At 40.7% G+C, this 21,571-nt stretch overlaps 1 protein-coding gene across 5 annotated transcripts in view; it reads right to left on the bottom strand.

The window, feature by feature from the left end:
• SPC25 (SPC25 component of NDC80 kinetochore complex) overlaps window positions 1-21,571 on the bottom strand; it is a 72,579-nt gene that overhangs the window by 27,140 nt on the left and 23,868 nt on the right. The window lies entirely within an intron of this gene.

Here is a 21,571-nt window from a genome sequence, read left to right as displayed (position 1 = left end):
ATCTGTTCCACAGAAGCTTCATTTTTGAATGCCCAGGAAGAGGAAACAGCCCTCGTAGAATGAGCCGTAACTCTCTCAGGAGACTGCTGTCCAGCAGTCTCATGGGAAAAGTGGATGATACTCTTCAGCCACAAAGAAAGAGAAGTAGCCGTAGCGTTCTGCCCCTTACGTTTCCCAGAGAAGACAACAAACAGAGCAGAAGATGAAAATCCTTAGTCGCCTGTAAATAGAATTTCAATGCACGCACCACATCCAGTTTGTGTAGCAGACGTTCCTTTTGAGAAGAAACATTAGGACACAAGGAAGGAACAACAATCTCCTAATTAATGTTCCGATCTGAAACCACCTTAGGGAGAAACCCTAACTTAGTACGCAAAACTACCTTATCTGAATGAAAAATAAGGTAAGGAGACTCAAACTGTAATGCCGAGAGCTCTGAAACTCTACGAGCAGATAAAATAGCAACAAGATAACAACTTAATATCTAAGGAATGCATAGGCTCAAACGGAGCCTGTTGAAGAACCTTAAGAACCAAGTTAAGACACCAAGGAGGAGTAGCCGGCTTAAACAGAGGCCTGATCCTGACCAAGGCCTGGCAAAATAATTGCACATCTGGGACGTCCGCCAGATGTTTATGTAGCAAAAAAGATAAGGCAGATATTTAACCCCTTAGGGAACCTGCCGATAAACCCTTCTCCAAACCTTCCTGGAGAAAGGACAGAATTCTAGGAATCCGGACTCTACCCCAAGAGTAGCCTCTGTATTCACACAAATACAGATATTTACACCATATCTTATGGTAAGTATTTCTAGTCACAGGCTTACGAGCCTGAATCATGGTCTCAATGACCGATTCTGAAAATCCACGCTTGGAAAAAATTAAGCATTCAATCTCCAAGCAGTCAGCTTCAGAGAAACTAGATTTGAATGAAGGAAGGGCCCTTGAAGTAGAAGGTCCTTTCTCAATGGAAGTCTCCAAGGTGGAAGAGATGACATGTCCACCAGGTCTGCATACCAAATCCTGCGAGGCCACGCCGGTGAAAAGAGGATCACCGTCGCCCTCTCCTGTTTGATTTGAGCAATGACTCGAGGTAGAAGAGCGAACGGGGGACATAGGTATGCGAGACTGAAAATCCAAGGTACCGCCAGAGCGTCTATCAGTACAGCCTGAGGATACCTTGACCTCGACCCATACCTCGGGAGCTTGGCATTTTGCTGAGATGCCATGAGATCCAATTCCGGCTGTCCCCATTTGAGAATCAGGCTGGAAAACACCTGGTGTTCTCACTCCCCCGGGTGAAAGGTCTGTCTGCTCAGAAAATCCGCCTCCCAGTTGTCCACTCCTGGGATGTGGATCACCGACAGACAGCAGTTGTGGGTCTCCGCCCACTGAATTATCTTGGCTACCTCTGTCATGGCCAAGGAACTCTGAGTTCCCCCCTGATGGTTGATGTAAGCCACTGAAGTTATGTTGTCTGACTGGAACCTGATAAACCGGGCCGAGGCTAACTGAGGCCAGGCCAGAAGAGCATTGAAAATTGCTCTCAGCTCCAGAATGTTTAATGGGTAAAACAGACTCCGACCGAGTCCATGTCCCCTGAGCCTTTAAAGAGCCCCAGACTGCTCCCTATCCCAGTAGGCTGGCGTCCGTTGTCACAATCACCCTGGTGGGTCTAAGGAAGCAGGTTCCCTGGGAGAGATGATCCCTTGTCTCCTGTTCCAGATGTAATCGTGGAGACAGATCCGCATAATCTCCGTTCCACTGTCTGAGCATGCATAACTGCAGAGGTCTGAGGTGGAAACGGGCAAACGGGATGATGTCCATAGCCGCTACCATTAGACCGAGGACTGAATCGCTAGACAAGAATTGAAAATCTTTAATTTCCTGACTTCTGTCAGAAATATCTTCATTGATAAGGAATCTATTATGGTTCCCAAAAAACTACCCTTGTAGTTAGAACTAAGGAACTCTATTCCAAATTCACCTTCCATCCGTGAGATCGCAGGAAGGATAAAAACATTTCTGTGTGGGATTTTGCCTGTTTAAAGGATGGCGCCTGAACCAAAACGTTGCCCAGATAAGGTGCCACTGCAATGCCCCGCAACCGGAGCACCGCCAACAGTGATCCCAGAACCTTTGAAAAAATTCTGGGAGCTGTGGCGAGGACGAATGGAAAAGCCACAAACTGGAAGTGTTTGTCTAGAAAAGCGAACCTCAGAAACTTGTGATGGTTCTTGTGGATGGGAAGATGCAGGTACGCATCCTTTAAATCTACCGTTGTCATAAATTGACCCTCTTGAACCAAGGGAAGAATGGAACGAATAGTTTCCATCTTGAAGAACGGTACTCTGAGGAACTTGTTTAGGCTTTTGAGATTTAGAATTGGTCTGAAAGTTCCCTCTTTTTTTGGGAACCACGAACAGATTGGAGTAAAATCCCAGACCCTGCTCCTGTCTTGGAAAAGGAACTATTACTCCCAGGTCGGAAAGGTCTTGAACACAGTGTAAGAACGCCTCTCTTTTTGTCTGGTCTACAGATAATCTTGAGAATAGAAACCTGCCCCTGGGAGGAAAGGTCTTGAACTCTAGTTTGTATCCCTGGGACACGATGTCCACCGCCCAGGGATCCTGAACCCAAGCCTGAGCGAAGAAAGAAAGTCTGCCCCCCACAAGATCCGGTCCCGGATTGGGGGCAGAACCTTCATCCTGAGTCAATAGCAAGCTTCTTGGATTGTTTTCCCTTGTTCCAAGACTGGTTAGGCCTCCAGGAAGGCTTAGACTGTTCCAGCTTGGAAGAAGGAGAGGAAGGCTTATTCTTGAAGTTTTGAAAGGAACGAAAATTACTCTGACGTCCCTTCTGCTTATTCCTCTTGTCCTGAGGGAGGAAATGACCCTTTCCTCCCGTAATGTCAGAAATTATTTCCGCCAATCCCGGCCCAAACAAGGTCTTCCCCTTGTAGGGAATAGCAAAAAGCTTAGACTTAGATGACACATCCGCAGACCAAGATTTTAACCCCTTAATGACCAAGGACGTACGCCACACGTCCTCAAAAAAAAGTCAGTTAATGACCGAGGACGTGTGGCGTACGTCCTTGGTCTGGAAAGCAGCGGGAAGCGATCATGCTCGCTTCCAGCTGCTTTCCGGTTATTGCAGTGATGCCTCGATATCGAGGCATCCTGCAATAACCCCCCATGGCCATCCGATGCAGAGAGAGCCACTCTGTGGCCCTCTCTGCACCGGACATCGGTGGCCGGTATCGTTGGTGGGTGGGAGCAAGCCTGGGAGGTGGGTGGGAGCAAGCCTGGGAGGCGGGTGGGCGGCCATCGATGTGCAGAGTAGAGGGAAGGGGGGCGGGATCGGGGGCGGGTCAGTCGGGAGTGCGCACGGGAGCGCGCGCGTGCACGGGGGGCGGCGGGCAGGCGCGTGCACGGGGCGGGAGCGGACCGCTACACTGCTGAAAAATAAAGATGTAAAAAGCAACAAAATTTTTTTTTTTAAAGTTTAAATTAACAGCTAAGGGATCTGGAAGGGGTGGGGGGTTGGTCTTGGGGGGGGGGGGGAAGCTACACTACAGAAAAGGGAATTTTTTTTTAAAAAAAGGCAACTTTTTTACTAAACTGGGTACTGGCAGACAGCTGCCAGTACCCAAGATGGCGCCCATTAAGGCAGAGGGGGAGGGTTAGAGAGCTGTTTAGTGGGGGATCAGTGAGGTTGGGGGCTAAGGGGGGATCCTACACAGCAGCATATGTAAATATGCTATAAAAAACACAAAAAAAGCCCAAATATAGCTTTTCTTTTAGTACTGGCAGAGTTTCTGCCAGTACTTAAGATGGCGGGTACAATTGTGGGGTGGGGGAGGGAAGTGAGCTGTTTGGGAGGGATCAGGGGGTCTCATGTTTCAGGTGGGAGGCTGAGCTCTACACTAAAGCTAAAATTAACCTTGCAAGCTCCCTACAAGCTACATAATTAACCCCTTCACTGCTAGCCATAATACACGTGTGAAATGCAGCAGCATTTGGCGGCCTTCTAATTACCAAAAAGCAACGCCAAAGCCATATATGTCTGCTATTTCTGAACAAAGGGGATCCCAGAGAAGCATTTACAACCATTTGTGCCATAATTGTACACGCTGTTTGTAAATGATTTCAGTGAGAAACCTAAAATTGTGAAAAATTTAACGTTTTTTTTCATTTGATCGCATTTGGCGGTGAAATGGTGGCATGAAATATACCAAAATTGGCCTAGATCAATACTTGGGGTTGTCTACTACACTACACTAAAGCTAAAATTATACCTAAAAGCTCCCTACATGCTCCATAATTAACCCCTTCACTGCTGGGCATAATACACGTGTAGTGCGCAGTGGCATTTAGCAGCCTTCTAATTACTAAAAAGCAACGCCAAAGCCATATATGTCTGCTATTTCTGAACAAAGGGGATCCCAGAGAAGAATTTACAACCAATTAAGCCATAATTGCACAAGCTGTTAGTAAATAATTTCAGTAAGAAACCAAAAGTTTGTGAAAAAATTTGTAAAAAAGTGAATGATTTTTTGTATTTAATCGCATTTGGCGGTGAAATGGTGGCATGAAATATACCAAAATGGGCCTAGATGAATACTTTGGGATGTCTACTAAAAAAAAATATATACATGTCAATGGATATTCAGAGATTCCTGAAAGATATCAGTGTTCTAATGTAACTAGCGCTAATTTTGAAAAATAATGGTTTGGAAATAGCAAAGTGCTACTTGTATTTATGGCCCTATAACTTACAAAAAAAGCAAAGAACATGTAAACATTGGGTATTTCTAAACTCAGGACAAAATTTAGAAACTATTTAGCATGGGTGTTTTTTGGTGGTTGTAGATGTGTAACAGATTTTGGGGGTCAAAGTTAGAAAAAGTGTGTTTTTTTCAATTTTTTCCTCATATTTTATAATTTTTTTTATAGTAAATTATAAGATATGATGAAAATAATGGTATCTTTAGAAAGTCCATTTAATGGCGAGAAAAACGGTATATAATATGTGTGGGTACAGTAAATGAGTAAGAGGAAAATAACAGCTAAACACAAACACCGCAGAAATGTAAAAATAGCCTTGGTCCCAAACGGACAGAAAATGGAAAAGTGCTGTGGTCATTAAGGGGTTAACCATAAGGCTCTGCGGGCCAGCAAAGCAAAACCGGAAATCTTTGCTCCCAGTTTAATAACCTGTAGGGAGGCATCCGTGATAAAGGAATTGGCCAACTTTAAGGGCCTGTATCTCTTCAAGGGTAGTGTCTGTCCGAATAGAATCTGACAACGCATCAAACCAGTATGCCGCCGCCGCATTAGGGGCACTAGCAATACACACCGCAGGTTGCCATTGTAAACCCTGGTGTACATACATCTCCTTGAGTAACCCCTCTAATTTTTTGTCCATAGGATCTTTAAAAGAACAACTATATTCTATGGGAATAGTGGTCCTGTTAGCAAGCCTAGAAATTGCCCCCTCCACCTTGGGTACTGTCTGCCAAGACTCCTTGATAGAATCTGCTATAGGAAACATCTTCTTAAATATAGGGGAAGGAGAAAAAGGGATACCCGGTCTCTCCCATACCTTAGCAATAATCTCTGTAGCCCAGAGGCAGAACTTTTTTCACTTTCTGTGATGAGTTTTTTTAGTTAAAAATTTGCTGCAGATCATAATTTTAAATAAAAATAAACTTTAAATTAGGCAGTTACACTAAAGCACCAGTTTAATTGCAATGCGTTGGTTAATTGGAGGATAAAGTAATTTTTAAAGTTTTATTATATAGTGCAATAGTTGCAGACAAAAGAAATTGTAAAAAATGTCTCTTAAATAAATGTTTCCTTTTCTTTTGGTCTAACATAGAAATATAGCAATAAAAACGTGCATTGCTCATAAGAACGTCTTAGATTCAGAAAAAAAAACAGCTTTGCAGACTGGGAAAGGCTAAGGGTGGGTTTGAGCTAGAAAACAAATGCACTGCTGCTTTGCAGCGCTACTGCATATTTGACTGTTCTCTTCAAACAGCACTTTGCTCTGGATGCACTGTGATAAGAAAAACATACACAGTACAGCCAAAGCACACCCCTGTTTGAAGAGAACAGCCAAATGTGGAGCAGCATTGCAAAGTTAAATTGTTGACATTTCCTGCATGTGTCCTTTTCTTCCTGTAGACATGCTGCATTTTCTGCGATGACATCTCAGATCACTGCATGTTCTGCCTTGGGGCTCTGTAGCTCGATCTGGTACAGGAAAAACCTCCACCATGGAAGGTACATCAAAATATTTGTTTAGCTTACTGGATTTCTTAGGATTGACTACGACAGTGGTGTTGTCGTCGTCCAGTGTAGCTAAAACCTTCTTAAGTAACAGACGGAGGTGTTCTAGCTTAAACCTGAAGGATACAACTTCAGTATCAGTAGAAGGAATTACACTGTCTGAGTCTGAGATTTCACCCTCAGATGCTACTGAAGTATCCTCCTCCTCAGGCTTCTGGGAGGGGGCATTCAAAATAGCAATGACTCACTTACTGATTCTTTACATTTCCTCTTGAGCTTTCCCTGCAGCATGGGAAAAGCAGACAACGCATCAGAAACCGCAGAGGACATGAGGGAAGAGATGTCTTGCAACTTAACTTCAGGTGAAGTAAGAGAGGAAGCGCAGGGCACTAGAAGTGTGGACGATAAATTTTCGGACATATGAGGAGAAAGCTGCGGCATATCTTGAACATTGTCAGAAGACTCCTGAACAGCATCCGCCCTAGACAATGTTGGCTCAGAAAAAAGTCTATCCCTGTAATGTAAAGTTCTCTCAATACATGAGGAACAGAAAGGGATTGGTGGTTCCACATTAGCATCAAAACATAAAGAACATGTAATATCTTGCAGGGCCTCTTGGTCCATCTTTATTCACCAATAAACAGAATAAATAGATAAATAACTAATATTTTATTAAGAAAATACCCCACAAACAAAAACGTTACTGTTCCTTTAAATTTTAAAAATAAACTGCTTTATTTTTCTGCAAAATAATAAAGTAACACAAGCAAAAACAAACACTCTGGACACCTCTACACCTTAACTTTGCTGAGGTGCTTACCTGCCTGACTGACACCGGAGTGTATACTCTGTTAGATGAACCGGACTCAACCTCTTTATTCCTGTCAATTGAAGTCCCTTATCCGCAACCCTGACAAAAACTGTGACGAAGCTACGGAACACAGGAAGTGTATGGGAGAAAGCGCACAACAAAATTTGCTGCTTCTGTTAACCCCGTCCATCGTGGGCATTACAAGAAAAACCTCCCATTCGGCCAAATGTATAGTAATGCCCTCGGATTATTACTGAAGTAAAAAACACCACCTCTGAGCCTGCTCTACTCGTCCCCAGTGCCTGATATTAGTTCCCGTAATAAAAGATCCTCCAAGTCATAGGGGAATTTTTCTTTTGCCCCAGTAGTTGTTTAACTTACTTTAAAGTGCCATCTTTTATTCTGTATAACGTTCCCAGAAAATAAAAAGTCAGCACTTATCTTTATGAATCTGCCCGGCAGCAAGGCAGATCACTAGGTTTGAGAGACATGATCCCTCACATGGACCTGTGGAAAAAAATGCAAAGACTGAATAATCTTACTCAAGCTTTAGAAGTTAGGGCAGCACTAATATATGGGAGGCGCAGTGACGATTATACACCACGAGTTCACATTGCTCTAAAGCCACCACTGCTCGACTAAAGATACTGATATAGACTACGGCTACACCCTAGGACAAAGCAGCACAATCTTTCACTACTTAGAATGAAGATTCTTCAAGCAAGATTTTATTATTTTTAACACCTAACTTTACCACTTCCTTGCTCTAACGTAGGCAAAGAGAATTAGAAATAACAAAGAGGGCGCCACATAGCGTGATATTGTAGATTCAAAGCCAAAATAGGTGAATAATGTAAAGGCTTACCAGAGGTAATGGCACCGTATGATAACCGGTGCTGACAGGCAGGCTAACACTTTCAGTGGCTAGCACACTGGGTGGTCTCCGGCAAGCTGTACACAGGTGATGTTCAGCGTTTCTTTGATTGGCGTCTGTGCGGCTGAAACCTGAGACGCTGCGGTAGAGCAGATACTTTGATGCCTTATCCAGGAAGGCTCAAAGGGAGAACCAAGGCAAAAAACAAATGGACAACTTCCGTATAATTAAAATCAGTAAATTTTAATCCATAAAAACTGCTACGCGTTTCTAGACCATAAACCGGTCTTTTCTTCAGGCATACAAACAATGGATACAAATTTTTTAAAAATGTTTACCTAATATACAATTAAAAACGGAAGTTGTCATAGTTTTCAAAAAAGGACCAATGGGACATGAGTGAATGTTCTGAATCTTATTAATGTTGATAGGGCTCAATAGCCTGTGTGCTTCATTAACATTCGCAGCTGATATCCCAATGGAATGTTTTTGACTTGTACATCTTTGTCTGCTACATAAACTTGAATGTTTCTAAATAATACCTGCATTAAAATGTACAATAAAATGTTTGATTTTCAGATCTAAATACTATATGAATCATGTATGATTATGTTCATGCTTTATGTGATGTCATGTGAAAAAGAACATAAAATAGTTAAATAACAAATGTTTTGTATTTAAATTGACAGTGAAGTGGGTTAGGTTGTTCCGATTTGAACTATAAAAGGATATGCGTGGGAGTGTATAATGAAAAAAAGGATGGGATGGTATGTATTGATCATGAACCAGCAGTGTTGTTAAGGAAATAAAATAATAAAATTTGTGTCATATAGAATTGTAACATCTACGTCAAAATTATGCTCAATTTTGGCGTGACAGGCTATAAAAATTGGATATGATTGCAGTTTGCTGAAAAAACAAAAAACAAAATCCTGGCAATAAATGGCAACAAATGAATTATATTCTATCTATCACTCCGATTAGTGTGAGGGGCTAAAAATTGATATAATATAGACTTGGATAAAGCAAGACCTACAGCTGTGGAAATCAATACACAGAGGTTCTTAGGCATGCATGTTTAATAAAAACATGTACGTGTAAATAACTAGTATATGTATCTGGTATTACACTTCTGTAATAAATAATTCAAGCGAAAACTTTTCTTTGTTTGACTATTTTTGATCTCGTAATGTCTGAGCTTCTGTCAACCTACAGCTGTGGATATCTATACACAGAGGTTCTTCGGCATACATGTTTGATAAAAGTAAGTATGTGTTAGTATGAATAGCTAGTATTTCTGTGTGTGTCTCTGATGTTATGCTTCTATAATGGATAATTAAAGCGTAAAACTTTTCTTTGTTTAACTAATTTTCATCTCGTAATATCTGGGCTTCTATAACTAAAAAGGTGGATGAAAAATGTCTATTGAATATGTTCTTATTTTTTGTTTTTTGTTTGGAAAATTAATGACCAGTGAAAGTTAAGGATACTGTTGTTAAAAACAGAATTTATGTTTACCTGATAAATTACTTTCTCCAACGGTGTGTCTGGTCCACGGCGTCATCCTTACTTGTGGGATATTCTCTTCCCCAACAGGAAATGGCAAAGAGCCCAGCAAAGCTGGTCACATGATCCCTCCTAGGCTCCGCCTACCCCAGTCATTCGACCGACGTAAAGGAGGAATATTTGCATAGGAGAAACCATATGATACCGTGGTGACTGTAGTTAAAGAAAATAAATTATCAGACCTGATTAAAAAACCAGGGCGGGCCGTGGACCGGACACACCGTTGGAGAAAGTAATTTATCAGGTAAACATAAATTCTGTTTTCTCCAACATAGGTGTGTCCGGTCCACGGCGTCATCCTTACTTGTGGGAACCAATACCAAAGCTTTAGGACACGGATGAAGGGAGGGAGCAAATCAGGTCACCTAAATGGAAGGCACCACGGTTTGCAAAACCTTTCTCCCAAAAATAGCCTCAGAAGAAGCAAAAGTATCAAACTTGTAAAATTTGGTAAAAGTGTGCAGTGAAGACCAAGTCGCTGCCCTACATATCTGATCAACAGAAGCCTCGTTCTTGAAGGCCCATGTGGAAGCCACAGCCCTAGTGGAATGAGCTGTGATTCTTTCAGGAGGCTGCCGTCCGGCAGTCTCATAAGCCAATCTGATGATGCTTTTAATCCCAAAAGAGAGAGAGGTAGAAGTTGCTTTTTGACCTCTCCTTTTACCAGAATAAACAACAAACAAGGAAGATGTTTGTCTAAAATCCTTTGTAGCATCTAAATAGAATTTTAGAGCGCGAACAACATCCAAATTGTGCAACAAACGTTCCTTCTTTGAAACTGGATTCGGACACAAAGAAGGCACGACTATCTCCCGGTTAATGTTTTTGTTAGAAACAACTTTCGGAAGAAAACCAGGTTTAGTACGTAAAACCACCTTATCTGCATGGAAAACCAGATAAGGAGGAGAACACTGCAGAGCAGATAATTCTGAAACTCTTCTAGCAGAAGAAATTGCAACCAAAAACAAAACTTTCCAAGATAATAACTTAATATCAACGGAATGCAAGGGTTCAAACGGAACCCCCTGAAGAACTGAAAGAACTAAGTTGAGACTCCAAGGAGGAGTCAAAGGTTTGTAAACAGGCTTGATTCTAACCAGAGCCTGAACAAAGGCTTGAACATCTGGCACAGCTGCCAGCTTTTTGTGAAGTAACACAGACAAGGCAGAAATCTGTCCCTTCAAGGAACTTGCCGATAATCCTTTCTCCAATCCTTCTTGAAGAAAGGATAGAATCTTAGGAATCTTTACCTTGTTCCAAGGGAATCCTTTAGATTCACACCAACAGATATATTTTTTCCATATTTTGTGGTAAATTTTTCTAGTTACAGGCTTTCTGGCCTGAACAAGAGTATCAATAACAGAATCTGAGAACCCTCGTTTTGATAAGATCAAGCGTTCAATCTCCAAGCAGTCAGCTGGAGTGAGACCAGATTCGGATGTTCGAACGGACCTTGAACAAGAAGGTCTCGTCTCAAAGGTAGCTTCCATGGTGGAGCCGATGACATATTCACCAGATCTGCATACCAAGTCCTGCGTGGCCACGCAGGAGCTATCAAGATCACCGACGCCCTCTCCTGATTGATCCTGGCTACCAGCCTGGGGATGAGAGGAAACGGCGGGAATACATAAGCTAGTTTGAAGGTCCAAGGTGCTACTAGTGCATCTACTAGAGTCGCCTTGGGATCCCTGGATCTGGACCCGTAGCAAGGAACCTTGAAGTTCTGACGAGAGGCCATCAGATCCATGTCTGGAATGCCCCACAATTGAGTAATTTGGGCAAAGATTTCCGGATGGAGTTCCCACTCCCCCGGATGTAATGTCTGACGACTCAGAAAATCCGCTTCCCAATTTTCCACCCCTGGAATGTGGATTGCAGACAGGTGGCAGGAGTGAGTCTCCGCCCATTGAATGATTTTGGTTACTTCTTCCATCGCCAGGGAACTCCTTGTTCCCCCCTGATGGTTGATGTACGCAACAGTCGTCATGTTGTCTGATTGAAACCGTATGAACTTGGCTTTCGCTAGCTGAGGCCAAGCCTTGAGAGCATTGAATATCGCTCTCAGTTCCAGAATATTTATCGGTAGAAGAGATTCTTCCCGAGACCAAAGACCCTGAGCTTTCAGGAGTCCCCAGACCGCGCCCCAGCCCATCAGACTGGCGTCGGTCGTGACAATGACCCACTCTGGTCTGCGGAAGGTCATCCCTTGTGACAGGTTGTCCAGGGACAGCCACCAACGGAGTGAGTCTCTGGTCCTCTGATTTACTTGAATCGTCGGAGACAAGTCTGTATAGTCCCCATTCCACTGACTGAGCATGCACAGTTGTAATGGTCTTAGATGAATGCGCGCAAAAGGAACTATGTCCATTGCCGCTACCATCAAACCTATTACTTCCATGCACTGCGCTATGGAAGGAAGAGGAACGGAATGAAGTGTTTGACAAGAGTTTAGAAGTTTTGTTTTTCTGGCCTCTGTCAGAAAAATCCTCATTTCTAAAGAGTCTATTATTGTTCCCAAGAAGGGAACCCTTGTTGACGGAGATAGAGAACTCTTTTCTACGTTCACTTTCCATCCGTGAGATCTGAGAAAGGCCAGGACTATGTCCGTGTGAGCCTTTGCTTGAGGAAGGGACGACGCTTGAATCAGAATGTCGTCCAAGTAAGGTACTACTGCAATGCCCCTTGGTCTTAGTACCGCTAGAAGGGACCCTAGTACCTTTGTGAAAATCCTTGGAGCAGTGGCTAATCCGAAAGGAAGTGCCACGAACTGGTAATGCTTGTCCAGGAATGCGAACCTTAGGAACCGATGATGTTCCTTGTGGATAGGAATATGTAGATACGCATCCTTTAAATCCACCGTGGTCATGAATTGACCTTCCTGGATGGAAGGAAGAATTGTTCGAATAGTTTCCATTTTGAACGATGGAACCTTGCGAAACTTGTTTAGGATCTTGAGATCCAAGATTGGTCTGAACGTTCCCTCTTTTTTGGGAACTACGAACAGATTGGAGTAGAACCCCATCCCTTGTTCTCCTAATGGAACAGGATGAATCACTCCCATTTTTAACAGGTCTTCTACACAATGCAAGAATGCCTGTCTCTTTATGTGGTCTGAAGACAATTGAGACCTGTGGAACCTCCCCCTTGGGGGAGGCCCCTTGAATTCCAGAAGATAACCTTGGGAGACTATTTCTAGTGCCCAAGGATCCAGAACATCTCTTGCCCAAGCCTGAGCGAAGAGAGAGAGTCTGCCCCCCACCAGATCCGGTCCCGGATCGGGGGCCAACATTTCATGCTGTCTTGGTAGCAGTGGCAGGCTTCTTGGCCTGCTTTCCCTTGTTCCAGCCTTGCATTGGTCTCCAGGCTGGCTTGGCTTGAGAAGTATTACCCTCTTGCTTAGAGGACGTAGCACTTGGGGCTGGTCCGTTTCTACGAAAGGGACGAAAATTAGGTTTATTTTTGGCCTTGAAAGACCTATCCTGAGGAAGGGCGTGGCCCTTACCCCCAGTGATATCAGAGATAATCTCTTTCAAGTCAGGGCCAAACAGCGTTTTCCCCATGAAAGGAATGTTAAGCAATTTGTTCTTGGAAGACGCATCCGCTGACCAAGATTTCAACCAAAGCGCTCTGCGCGCCACAATAGCAAACCCAGAATTTTTCGCCGCTAACCTAGCCAATTGCAAAGTGGCGTCTAGGGTGAAAGAATTAGCCAATTTGAGAGCACGGATTCTGTCCATAATCTCCTCATAAGGAGGAGAATCACTATCGATCGCCTTTTCTAGCTCATCGAACCAGAAACACGCGGCTGTAGTGACAGGGACAATGCATGAAATTGGTTGTAGAAGGTAACCTTGCTGAACAAACATCTTTTTAAGCAAACCTTCTAATTTTTTATCCATAGGATCTTTGAAAGCACAACTATCTTCTATGGGTATAGTGGTGCGTTTGTTTAAAGTAGAAACCGCCCCCTCGACCTTGGGGACTGTCTGCCATAAGTCCTTTCTGGGGTCGACCATGGGAAACAATTTTTTAAAGTATGGGGGGAGGGACGAAAGGTATACCGGGCCTTTCCCATTCTTTATTTACAATGTCCGCCACCCGCTTGGGTATAGGAAAAGCTTCTGGAGGCCCCGGGACCTCTAGGAACTTGTCCATTTTACATAGTTTCTCTGGGATGATCAAATTCTCACAATCATCCAGAGTGGATAACACCTCCTTAAGCAGAGCGCGGAGATGTTCCAACTTAAATTTAAATGAAATCACATCGGGTTCAGCTTGTTGAGAAATTTTCCCTGAATCTGAAATTTCTCCCTCAGACAAAACCTCCCTGGCCCCCTCAGACTGGTGTAGGGGCATATCAGAACCATTATCATCAGCGTCCTCATGCTCTTCAGTATCTAAAACAGAGCAGTCGCGCTTACGCTGATAAGTGGGCATTTTGGCTAAAATGTTTTTGATAGAATTATCCATTACAGCCGTTAATTGTTGCATAGTAAGGAGTATTGGCGCGCTAGATGTACTAGGGGCCTCCTGAGTGGGCAAGACTGGTGTAGACGAAGGAGGGAATGATGCAGTACCATGCTTACTCCCCTCACTTGAGGAATCATCTTGGGCATCATTTTCAGTGTCACATAAATCACATCTATTTAAATGAGAAGGAACCTTGGCTTCCCCACATTCAGAACACAGTCTATCTGGTAGTTCAGACATGTTAAACAGGCATAAACTTGATAACAAAGTACAAAAAACGTTTTAAAATAAAACCGTTACTGTCACTTTATTACAGACCTAGGAATGAAATCTATGGGTGTGTATTTGTAAGTATATGGATTACCTTGGTGTTTGCTCAGGCAATGGTTTGGCACACTGTGTTTATATATGTAGGCCTCACCTGCAGAAAAGTAAAAACAAGGTGGGGGGAACACTTGCGGAATTGCAAAAACTGCAAGAAAACCAAAATTAAACACAGTGTGCCAAACCATTGCCTGAGCAAACACCAAGGTAATCCATATACTTACAAATACACACCCATAGATTTCATTCCTAGGTCTGCGGATTATAACAGAACGAACAAACTCAGACAACGAGAAACTTTCTGGATCTTTAAGTTAAAAACACTTTTTCCTGATGGTTTAAACGCGAATCTGGATCTGGCGGCATTTAACTAACAATCAAACCTTTGACCTATGACACATATATTTCAACAATTATGCAGAATATGGCTATCATTAGGGCACGCTAAGTTTTCTACAATACATATATAATGGAATTTGCTCACATTCAATACAATTTTTCATCACTCAAACATCAAACATATCCTATAGACCGATGTAACAGTTCAAATACATGTTCCATTTTATTAAACAATATATGGAAACATGGTTACATTAGGTGCACCAGATTAACACATTCCAGTTTACAATATTATTATCATGCAAATAGTCACCGACAAAAGGGACCACATTAGACATTAAACATGTTTAATTTTTTTGCACTCTTTATTTCAAAATACATCACATCAATTCTAATACCCTGAGATGATCTTTAAACCAAGTTTCTACTATATTGAATGGCTTCCATAAATTCTCACAACAGGAATTTCGAATGAATGACCTTATTCCATGCATAAACATTATAAACATTTTCACATAGAACAAGACCATCAAAATATTAATACCAATATTTTAACAACAGTATCCTTAACTTTCACTGGTCATTAATTTTCCAAACAAAAAACAAAAAATAAGAACATATTCAATAGACATTTTTCATCCACCTTTTTAGTTATAGAAGCCCAGATATTACGAGATGAAAATTAGTTAAACAAAGAAAAGTTTTACGCTTTAATTATCCATTATAGAAGCATAACATCAGAGACACACACAGAAATACTAGCTATTCATACTAACACATACTTACTTTTATCAAACATGTATGCCGAAGAACCTCTGTGTATAGATATCCACAGCTGTAGGTTGACAGAAGCTCAGACATTACGAGATCAAAAATAGTCAAACAAAGAAAAGTTTTCGCTTGAATTATTTATTACAGAAGTGTAATACCAGATACATATACTAGTTATTTACACGTACATGTTTTTATTAAACATGCATGCCTAAGAACCTCTGTGTATTGATTTCCACAGCTGTAGGTCTTGCTTTATCCAAGTCTATATTATATCAATTTTTAGCCCCTCACACTAATCGGAGTGATAGATAGAATATAATTCATTTGTTGCCATTTATTGCCAGGATTTTGTTTTTTGTTTTTTCAGCAAACTGCAATCATATCCAATTTTTATAGCCTGTCACGCCAAAATTGAGCATAATTTTGACGTAGATGTTACAATTCTATATGACACAAATTTTATTATTTTATTTCCTTAACAACACTGCTGGTTCATGATCAATACATACCATCCTTTTTTTCATTATACACTCCCACGCATATCCTTTTATAGTTCAAATCGGAACAACCTAACCCACTTCACTGTCAATTTAAATACAAAACATTTGTTATTTAACTATTTTATGTTCTTTTTCACATGACATCACATAAAGCATGAACATAATCATACATGATTCATATAGTATTTAGATCTGAAAATCAAACATTTTATTGTACATTTTAATGCAGGTATTATTTAGAAACATTCAAGTTTATGTAGCAGACAAAGATGTACAAGTCAAAAACATTCCATTGGGATATTAGCTGCGAATGTTAATGAAGCACACAGGCTATTGAGCCCAATCAACATTAATAAGATTCAGAACATTCACTCATGTCCCATTGGTCCTTTTTTGAAAACTATGACAACTTCCGTTTTTAATTGTATATTAGGTAAACATTTTTAAAAAATTTGTATCCATTGTTTGTATGCCTGAAGAAAAGACCGGTTTATGGTCTAGAAACGCGTAGCAGTTTTTATGGATTAAAATTTACTGATTTTAATTATACGGAAGTTGTCCATTTGTTTTTTGCCTTGGTTCTCCCTTTGAGCCTTCCTGGATAAGGCATCAAAGTATCTGCTCTACCGCAGCGTCTCAGGTTTCAGCCGCACAGACGCCAATCAAAGAAACGCTGAACATCACCTGTGTACAGCTTGCCGGAGACCACCCAGTGTGCTAGCCACTGAAAGTGTTAGCCTGCCTGTCAGCACCGGTTATCATACGGTGCCATTACCTCTGGTAAGCCTTTACATTATTCACCTATTTTGGCTTTGAATCTACAATATCATGCTATGTGGCGCCCTCTTTGTTATTTCTAATTTACAGACACCTTCTACCCGAAGTTCAGAGGAGCCTCGCCGCCAGCACATTTCTATTGTTTCAAAAGACATAGCACCATTTCTTCATATGGACTAATATGGTTTGTCCATAGACATTAATCACTTTTACTATCTGTTATCAACATATATATTTTGTCAGCGCACCCCGCTCACGGTTCCCCTAGGGGTTCCTATTTTTAGGCAAAGAGAATGACTGGGGTTGGAGGGAAGGGAGGTGATATTTAACAGCTTTGCTGTGGTGCTCTTTGTCGCCTCCTGCTGGGCAGGAGTGATATTCCCAATAGTAAGTAGATGATCCATGGAAAGAAATCATGATTCACAAATACAATCTGAATTATAAAAGTTTAATTCTGATTTTCCATTTATTTCTTTAAAGGGATACTAAACCCACATTTTTTTCTTTAATGATTCAGATACTTTCTAATTTATTTCTATTATCAAAGTTTCTTCATTCTCTTGCTATCTTTATTTAAAAAGCAAGAATGTAAAGCTTAGGAACCGGACCAATTTAGGTTCAGCACCCTGGATAGCGCTTGCTTATTGGTGGCTACATTTAGCCAACAATAAGCAAGTGTAACCCAGGTTCTGAACCAAAAATGGGCCGGCTCCTAAGCTTTACATTCCTGCTTTTTTAAAATAAAGATAACAAGAGAAAGAAGAAAAATTAATAGGAGTAAATTAGAAAGTTGGTTAAAATTTGAATGCTCTATCTGATTCATTAAAGAAAAATGTGGGTTTAGTATCCTTTTAAATATATCTAAATTAAATGTTATATTTCTCTACTTATTTATTTTTAAATTGTTTCAAATGTGCTATTATTCTATTAGAATAGAAAACTGTGTATTTTGAAGCTCATAGACCAATACTTCTTTGAATACAAATCTATGAGAATCAACATTTGAACTATATATTTCTCAATGTTTCTTTTTTGTCAAATAAAAGGGTTAATGTCACATAAAAACAACTAGAGATACTATGTAAGCACTTAAATGTTTCCTTCTTAGTGTTAGGTGCTTTAAAACATAACTATTAAAGGGACAGTCTACACCAGAATTTTTATTGTTTTAAAAGATAGATAATCCCTTTATTACCCATTTCCCAGTTTTGCATAACCAACACAGTTATAATAATATACTTTTAACCTCTGTGATTATCTTGTATCTAAGCCTCTGCAAACTGCCCCTTTTTTCAGTTCTTTTGACAGACTTGCAGTCTAGCCAATCAGTGCCTGCTCCCAGATTACTTCACGTGCACGAGCACAGTGTTATCGATATGAAATATGTGAACTTACACCCTCTAGTGGTGAAAAACTGTTAAAATGCAATCTGAAAGAGGTGGGCTTCAAGGACTAAGAAATTAGCATATGAACCTCCTAGGTTAAGCTTTCAACTAAGAATACAAAGAGAACAAAGAAAAATTGGTGATAAAAGTAAATTGGAAAATTGTTTAAAATTACATGCTCTATCTGAATCATGAAAGTTTATTTTGGCCTAGACTGTCCCTTTAAAGATTATTAAAAATGGGTATATCTTTAAAAACAACAATGCATAGGCAAATAGTGGTTTTATGATAACAATAATTTATCTCCTAGAAACTAATCCTTCTAATATCCACAATAGAAATTGGTTTGAAGGAGTTACCTTTGTTACTACACATAGTAGAAAACATACACAGATATGCTCTATTATTCATAAACATTTCCAGATTCTTAAAGCGGACAACAAATTGGTAGAGACTGTAGAAAAGGAACGGAGATGTTCCTATAAGAAGGGTCCAACTTTGGGATCCATTTTGTCTCCCACTATGCTGCCTGCTAAAGAAAGGAATGCAAGTTCATGGTTAAAGCATCAGGGCATGTACAGATGTGGTCATGCCAAATGCAAACCGTGTGACTATGCGAAAATTACGAATATGTTCTCTAGCTATGTTACTGGGAAAACGTATAGCATTAAACCTTGTCTCAATTGCACTTTTAAATACGTGATATACATGTTAGAATGCACACAATGCAGAGTCCAATACGTTGGGCTCACCTCAAGGGATGTCAACACCAGAATTAGAGAACATCTCTCTTCCTTCAAGGTGGTAAAGTCTACCACCCCGGTTGTACAGCACTTTGGGGTCCCACATGGTGGTAACCTTGCCACCTTTTCGTAGTGTGCCATCGAAAAAATTGTGAAGCCCAAAAGGGGTGTCTCCATCGACCGTATTTTGGAATTGAGAGAAGCATTTTGGATCTTCACATTGGGAACCAGGATTCCTAATGGTCTCAATTCCAAATATGATATAATGAATTTTTGGAAATAGTAATTTCTTAGCATAGTATATGAGCCATATAGCAGTAAAATATGTTTATTTATATCCCTCTGAATAATAATCTTTCTGTTCAACACAGTGTACAATATGTAGTAGGTATCTCCTATGTTGGGGTGGACCCACATATGTTTATATATTTATTTATATATATATATTTTTTGTATTGAGGATGGCCCTCCTGATTCTACAATAATTTCTGCACTATTATACTCTAGGCATTCTCTCAAAGTGGTTTGATTTCGGAATATGGTGATCTTCCTATTATATCATAGTACTTATCACTTGCTTGCATTGTACCATCAGTGTTTTTTCATTCCAGCTGGGAATTTCTATGTTAGGTAGTAATTACTCTCTATGCTGTATATTAACTTCATAGTATGACTTAGTACAGGGCTCGACAAACCCAGGAGCCAGGTAGCCACTAGCTCCTAGAATTTTACCCCTGGCTCATAACTTTTTCAGATTATTCTCCATATTTATTTATACAAATGCCACTGTCTGGCTCCTAAAAGTATGACTGTCTCCTAAATATTCTTACTGGCTCCTAAATTTTAAACAAATTTGTCGACCCCTGACTTAGTAAGTACTCTCTATGCTGTATATTAACTTCATAGTATGACTTAATGTCTACTATATTGTGGGTGATTAATTTTATGTCCTGATCTGCTCTAGTCGCTCTCTGTTTAGGTATTTAGTAGTCTAGTATATAGATGGTGATGTATGGGTTAACTTGCACTTAGGGAAGAGGGTGTTGTTTCTAATGGGATAACGTGTAATTATTTAAACCTGTGTGACACCAGGTACTGCAAGCTATGACTACGGTTCACTGCCGAAACGTGTAAGCCATCAGTGCCACACCACCTTTCTGTGTGCATGTTGCTGCCATTCTTCTGTATTTTATCGTTGTGAAAAATAAAGTTGGAATTTTAGAAGATTCTGCGGATGCCTTTATTTTATCTATTGCCTTGCCAGCTAATCCGCGGATATCGGCTCTGGGGAGGTACGATGTGTAAAGGGGCGTAGCACAGTGACGTCAGAGGTACGCAGCTGATCCACGAGGACGCCGAGCCACGCCGGTGAAGACCGAGGAGCACTTGGAGAGGTATACATACATACCCGTGCACTGGGAAGGCTAACTGAAGTCCGGTAAGATTGGCCACTAGGCTAGTGGACTGTGTTTGCTGCTGCATTATCTTCTGGGTATCCCGCTTGTGTATCAGACTTTTAGACTCTGGCATAACGCTGTAGTGACCCCTGTTCATACACTTTGTGGACTGGATGTCTGACCTGATTGTACACGACTAAGAAAAGGCTTTAGAACAGATGTACGATCCTTAGTACCTTTTTGTGAATGTGTTTATTCATAAAGGAAACATGGTTGTCCTTAATTCTAATATAAACTGCAGATCTTCAAAAAATCCACATAACTTAGAATTTCAATTTATTTCTATTAGTGTTAGAAATATAAAGTAAAAAACAAAAAATGATGGCTACCTGGTAAATTGTAAGTTAAACACAGAAATGCTGTGTCTACAATCTTATTGTGTCTGTATCGTAGTCATTATTTGCAAGATACAACTGAAAAGTTTTAGCAAACTTTTCAGTCTTTACTTGTAAATATCTTAGATTATAGTACACAAATTATTATTATGTGCTGATTCTCTCTGTATGTCTGTTACTGATATAGGTAATATAATAACTTTTTAACAACAATGTTGTTATCACTTTAAAATCGCTAATATCATTAGAAGCAGCAGATATAAAAACTATATTCAATGTTACTATACAAAGTTTCATCTACTTTATAAAAAACAAGATTGGGGGCTCCATTTACGAAGCAGCGAGAGCTGCTCCGGAGCAGGTTTGCATATGAGAACCTTCTTCCGCAATGTAAGAAGCAGCAGCTTTTTACACCCTACGCCATCTCTGAGGTGGAGAGGGAAAATCACTGAGAGCTCGCTTGCTCTAGGTGATTGACAGCCCCTTCAGTTGTGCGATTGGTCACGCGAATGAAGGGGTGGGCATTACACACTCCGATGAGTGTGTAATGATACATACGGGCCAGTGGATGAACAGATCCGTCTCCCGTATGTGGCGAAGGCGGGCGGACAGCTTCGCAAGTTGAAAAGCTGTCCGTCCGCCTCTTAGTTCATGGGGCCCTGGGAATTATGATAGTGCCCAGAAAACTTGGTTACAATTGTAACAATTGAGTGTTTATACACTTATTATTTTAAAGCAGTGCCCAGACTATGTCACCTTGCAGATTATTTATGTGTTAAAGTGAAGGTGAACTTTCCCCATTGTATTAACAGATCCGGTGTTCTGTCACAATTTGTTACTGCATTAAGATTTGCTACCTCTGTGCGCATAATTATGTAATCGCACTCCACATGTTTCAAAAGAATGTGTGGAATGCAACTACAT

The sequence above is a fragment of the Bombina bombina genome, chromosome 1 (assembly GCF_027579735.1).
Source record: "Bombina bombina isolate aBomBom1 chromosome 1, aBomBom1.pri, whole genome shotgun sequence".
NCBI classification, from domain to species: Eukaryota; Metazoa; Chordata; class Amphibia; order Anura; family Bombinatoridae; genus Bombina; species Bombina bombina.
The sequence above is the reverse complement of the archived record's forward strand: the minus strand, read 5'-3'. Positions and strand labels throughout refer to the sequence as shown.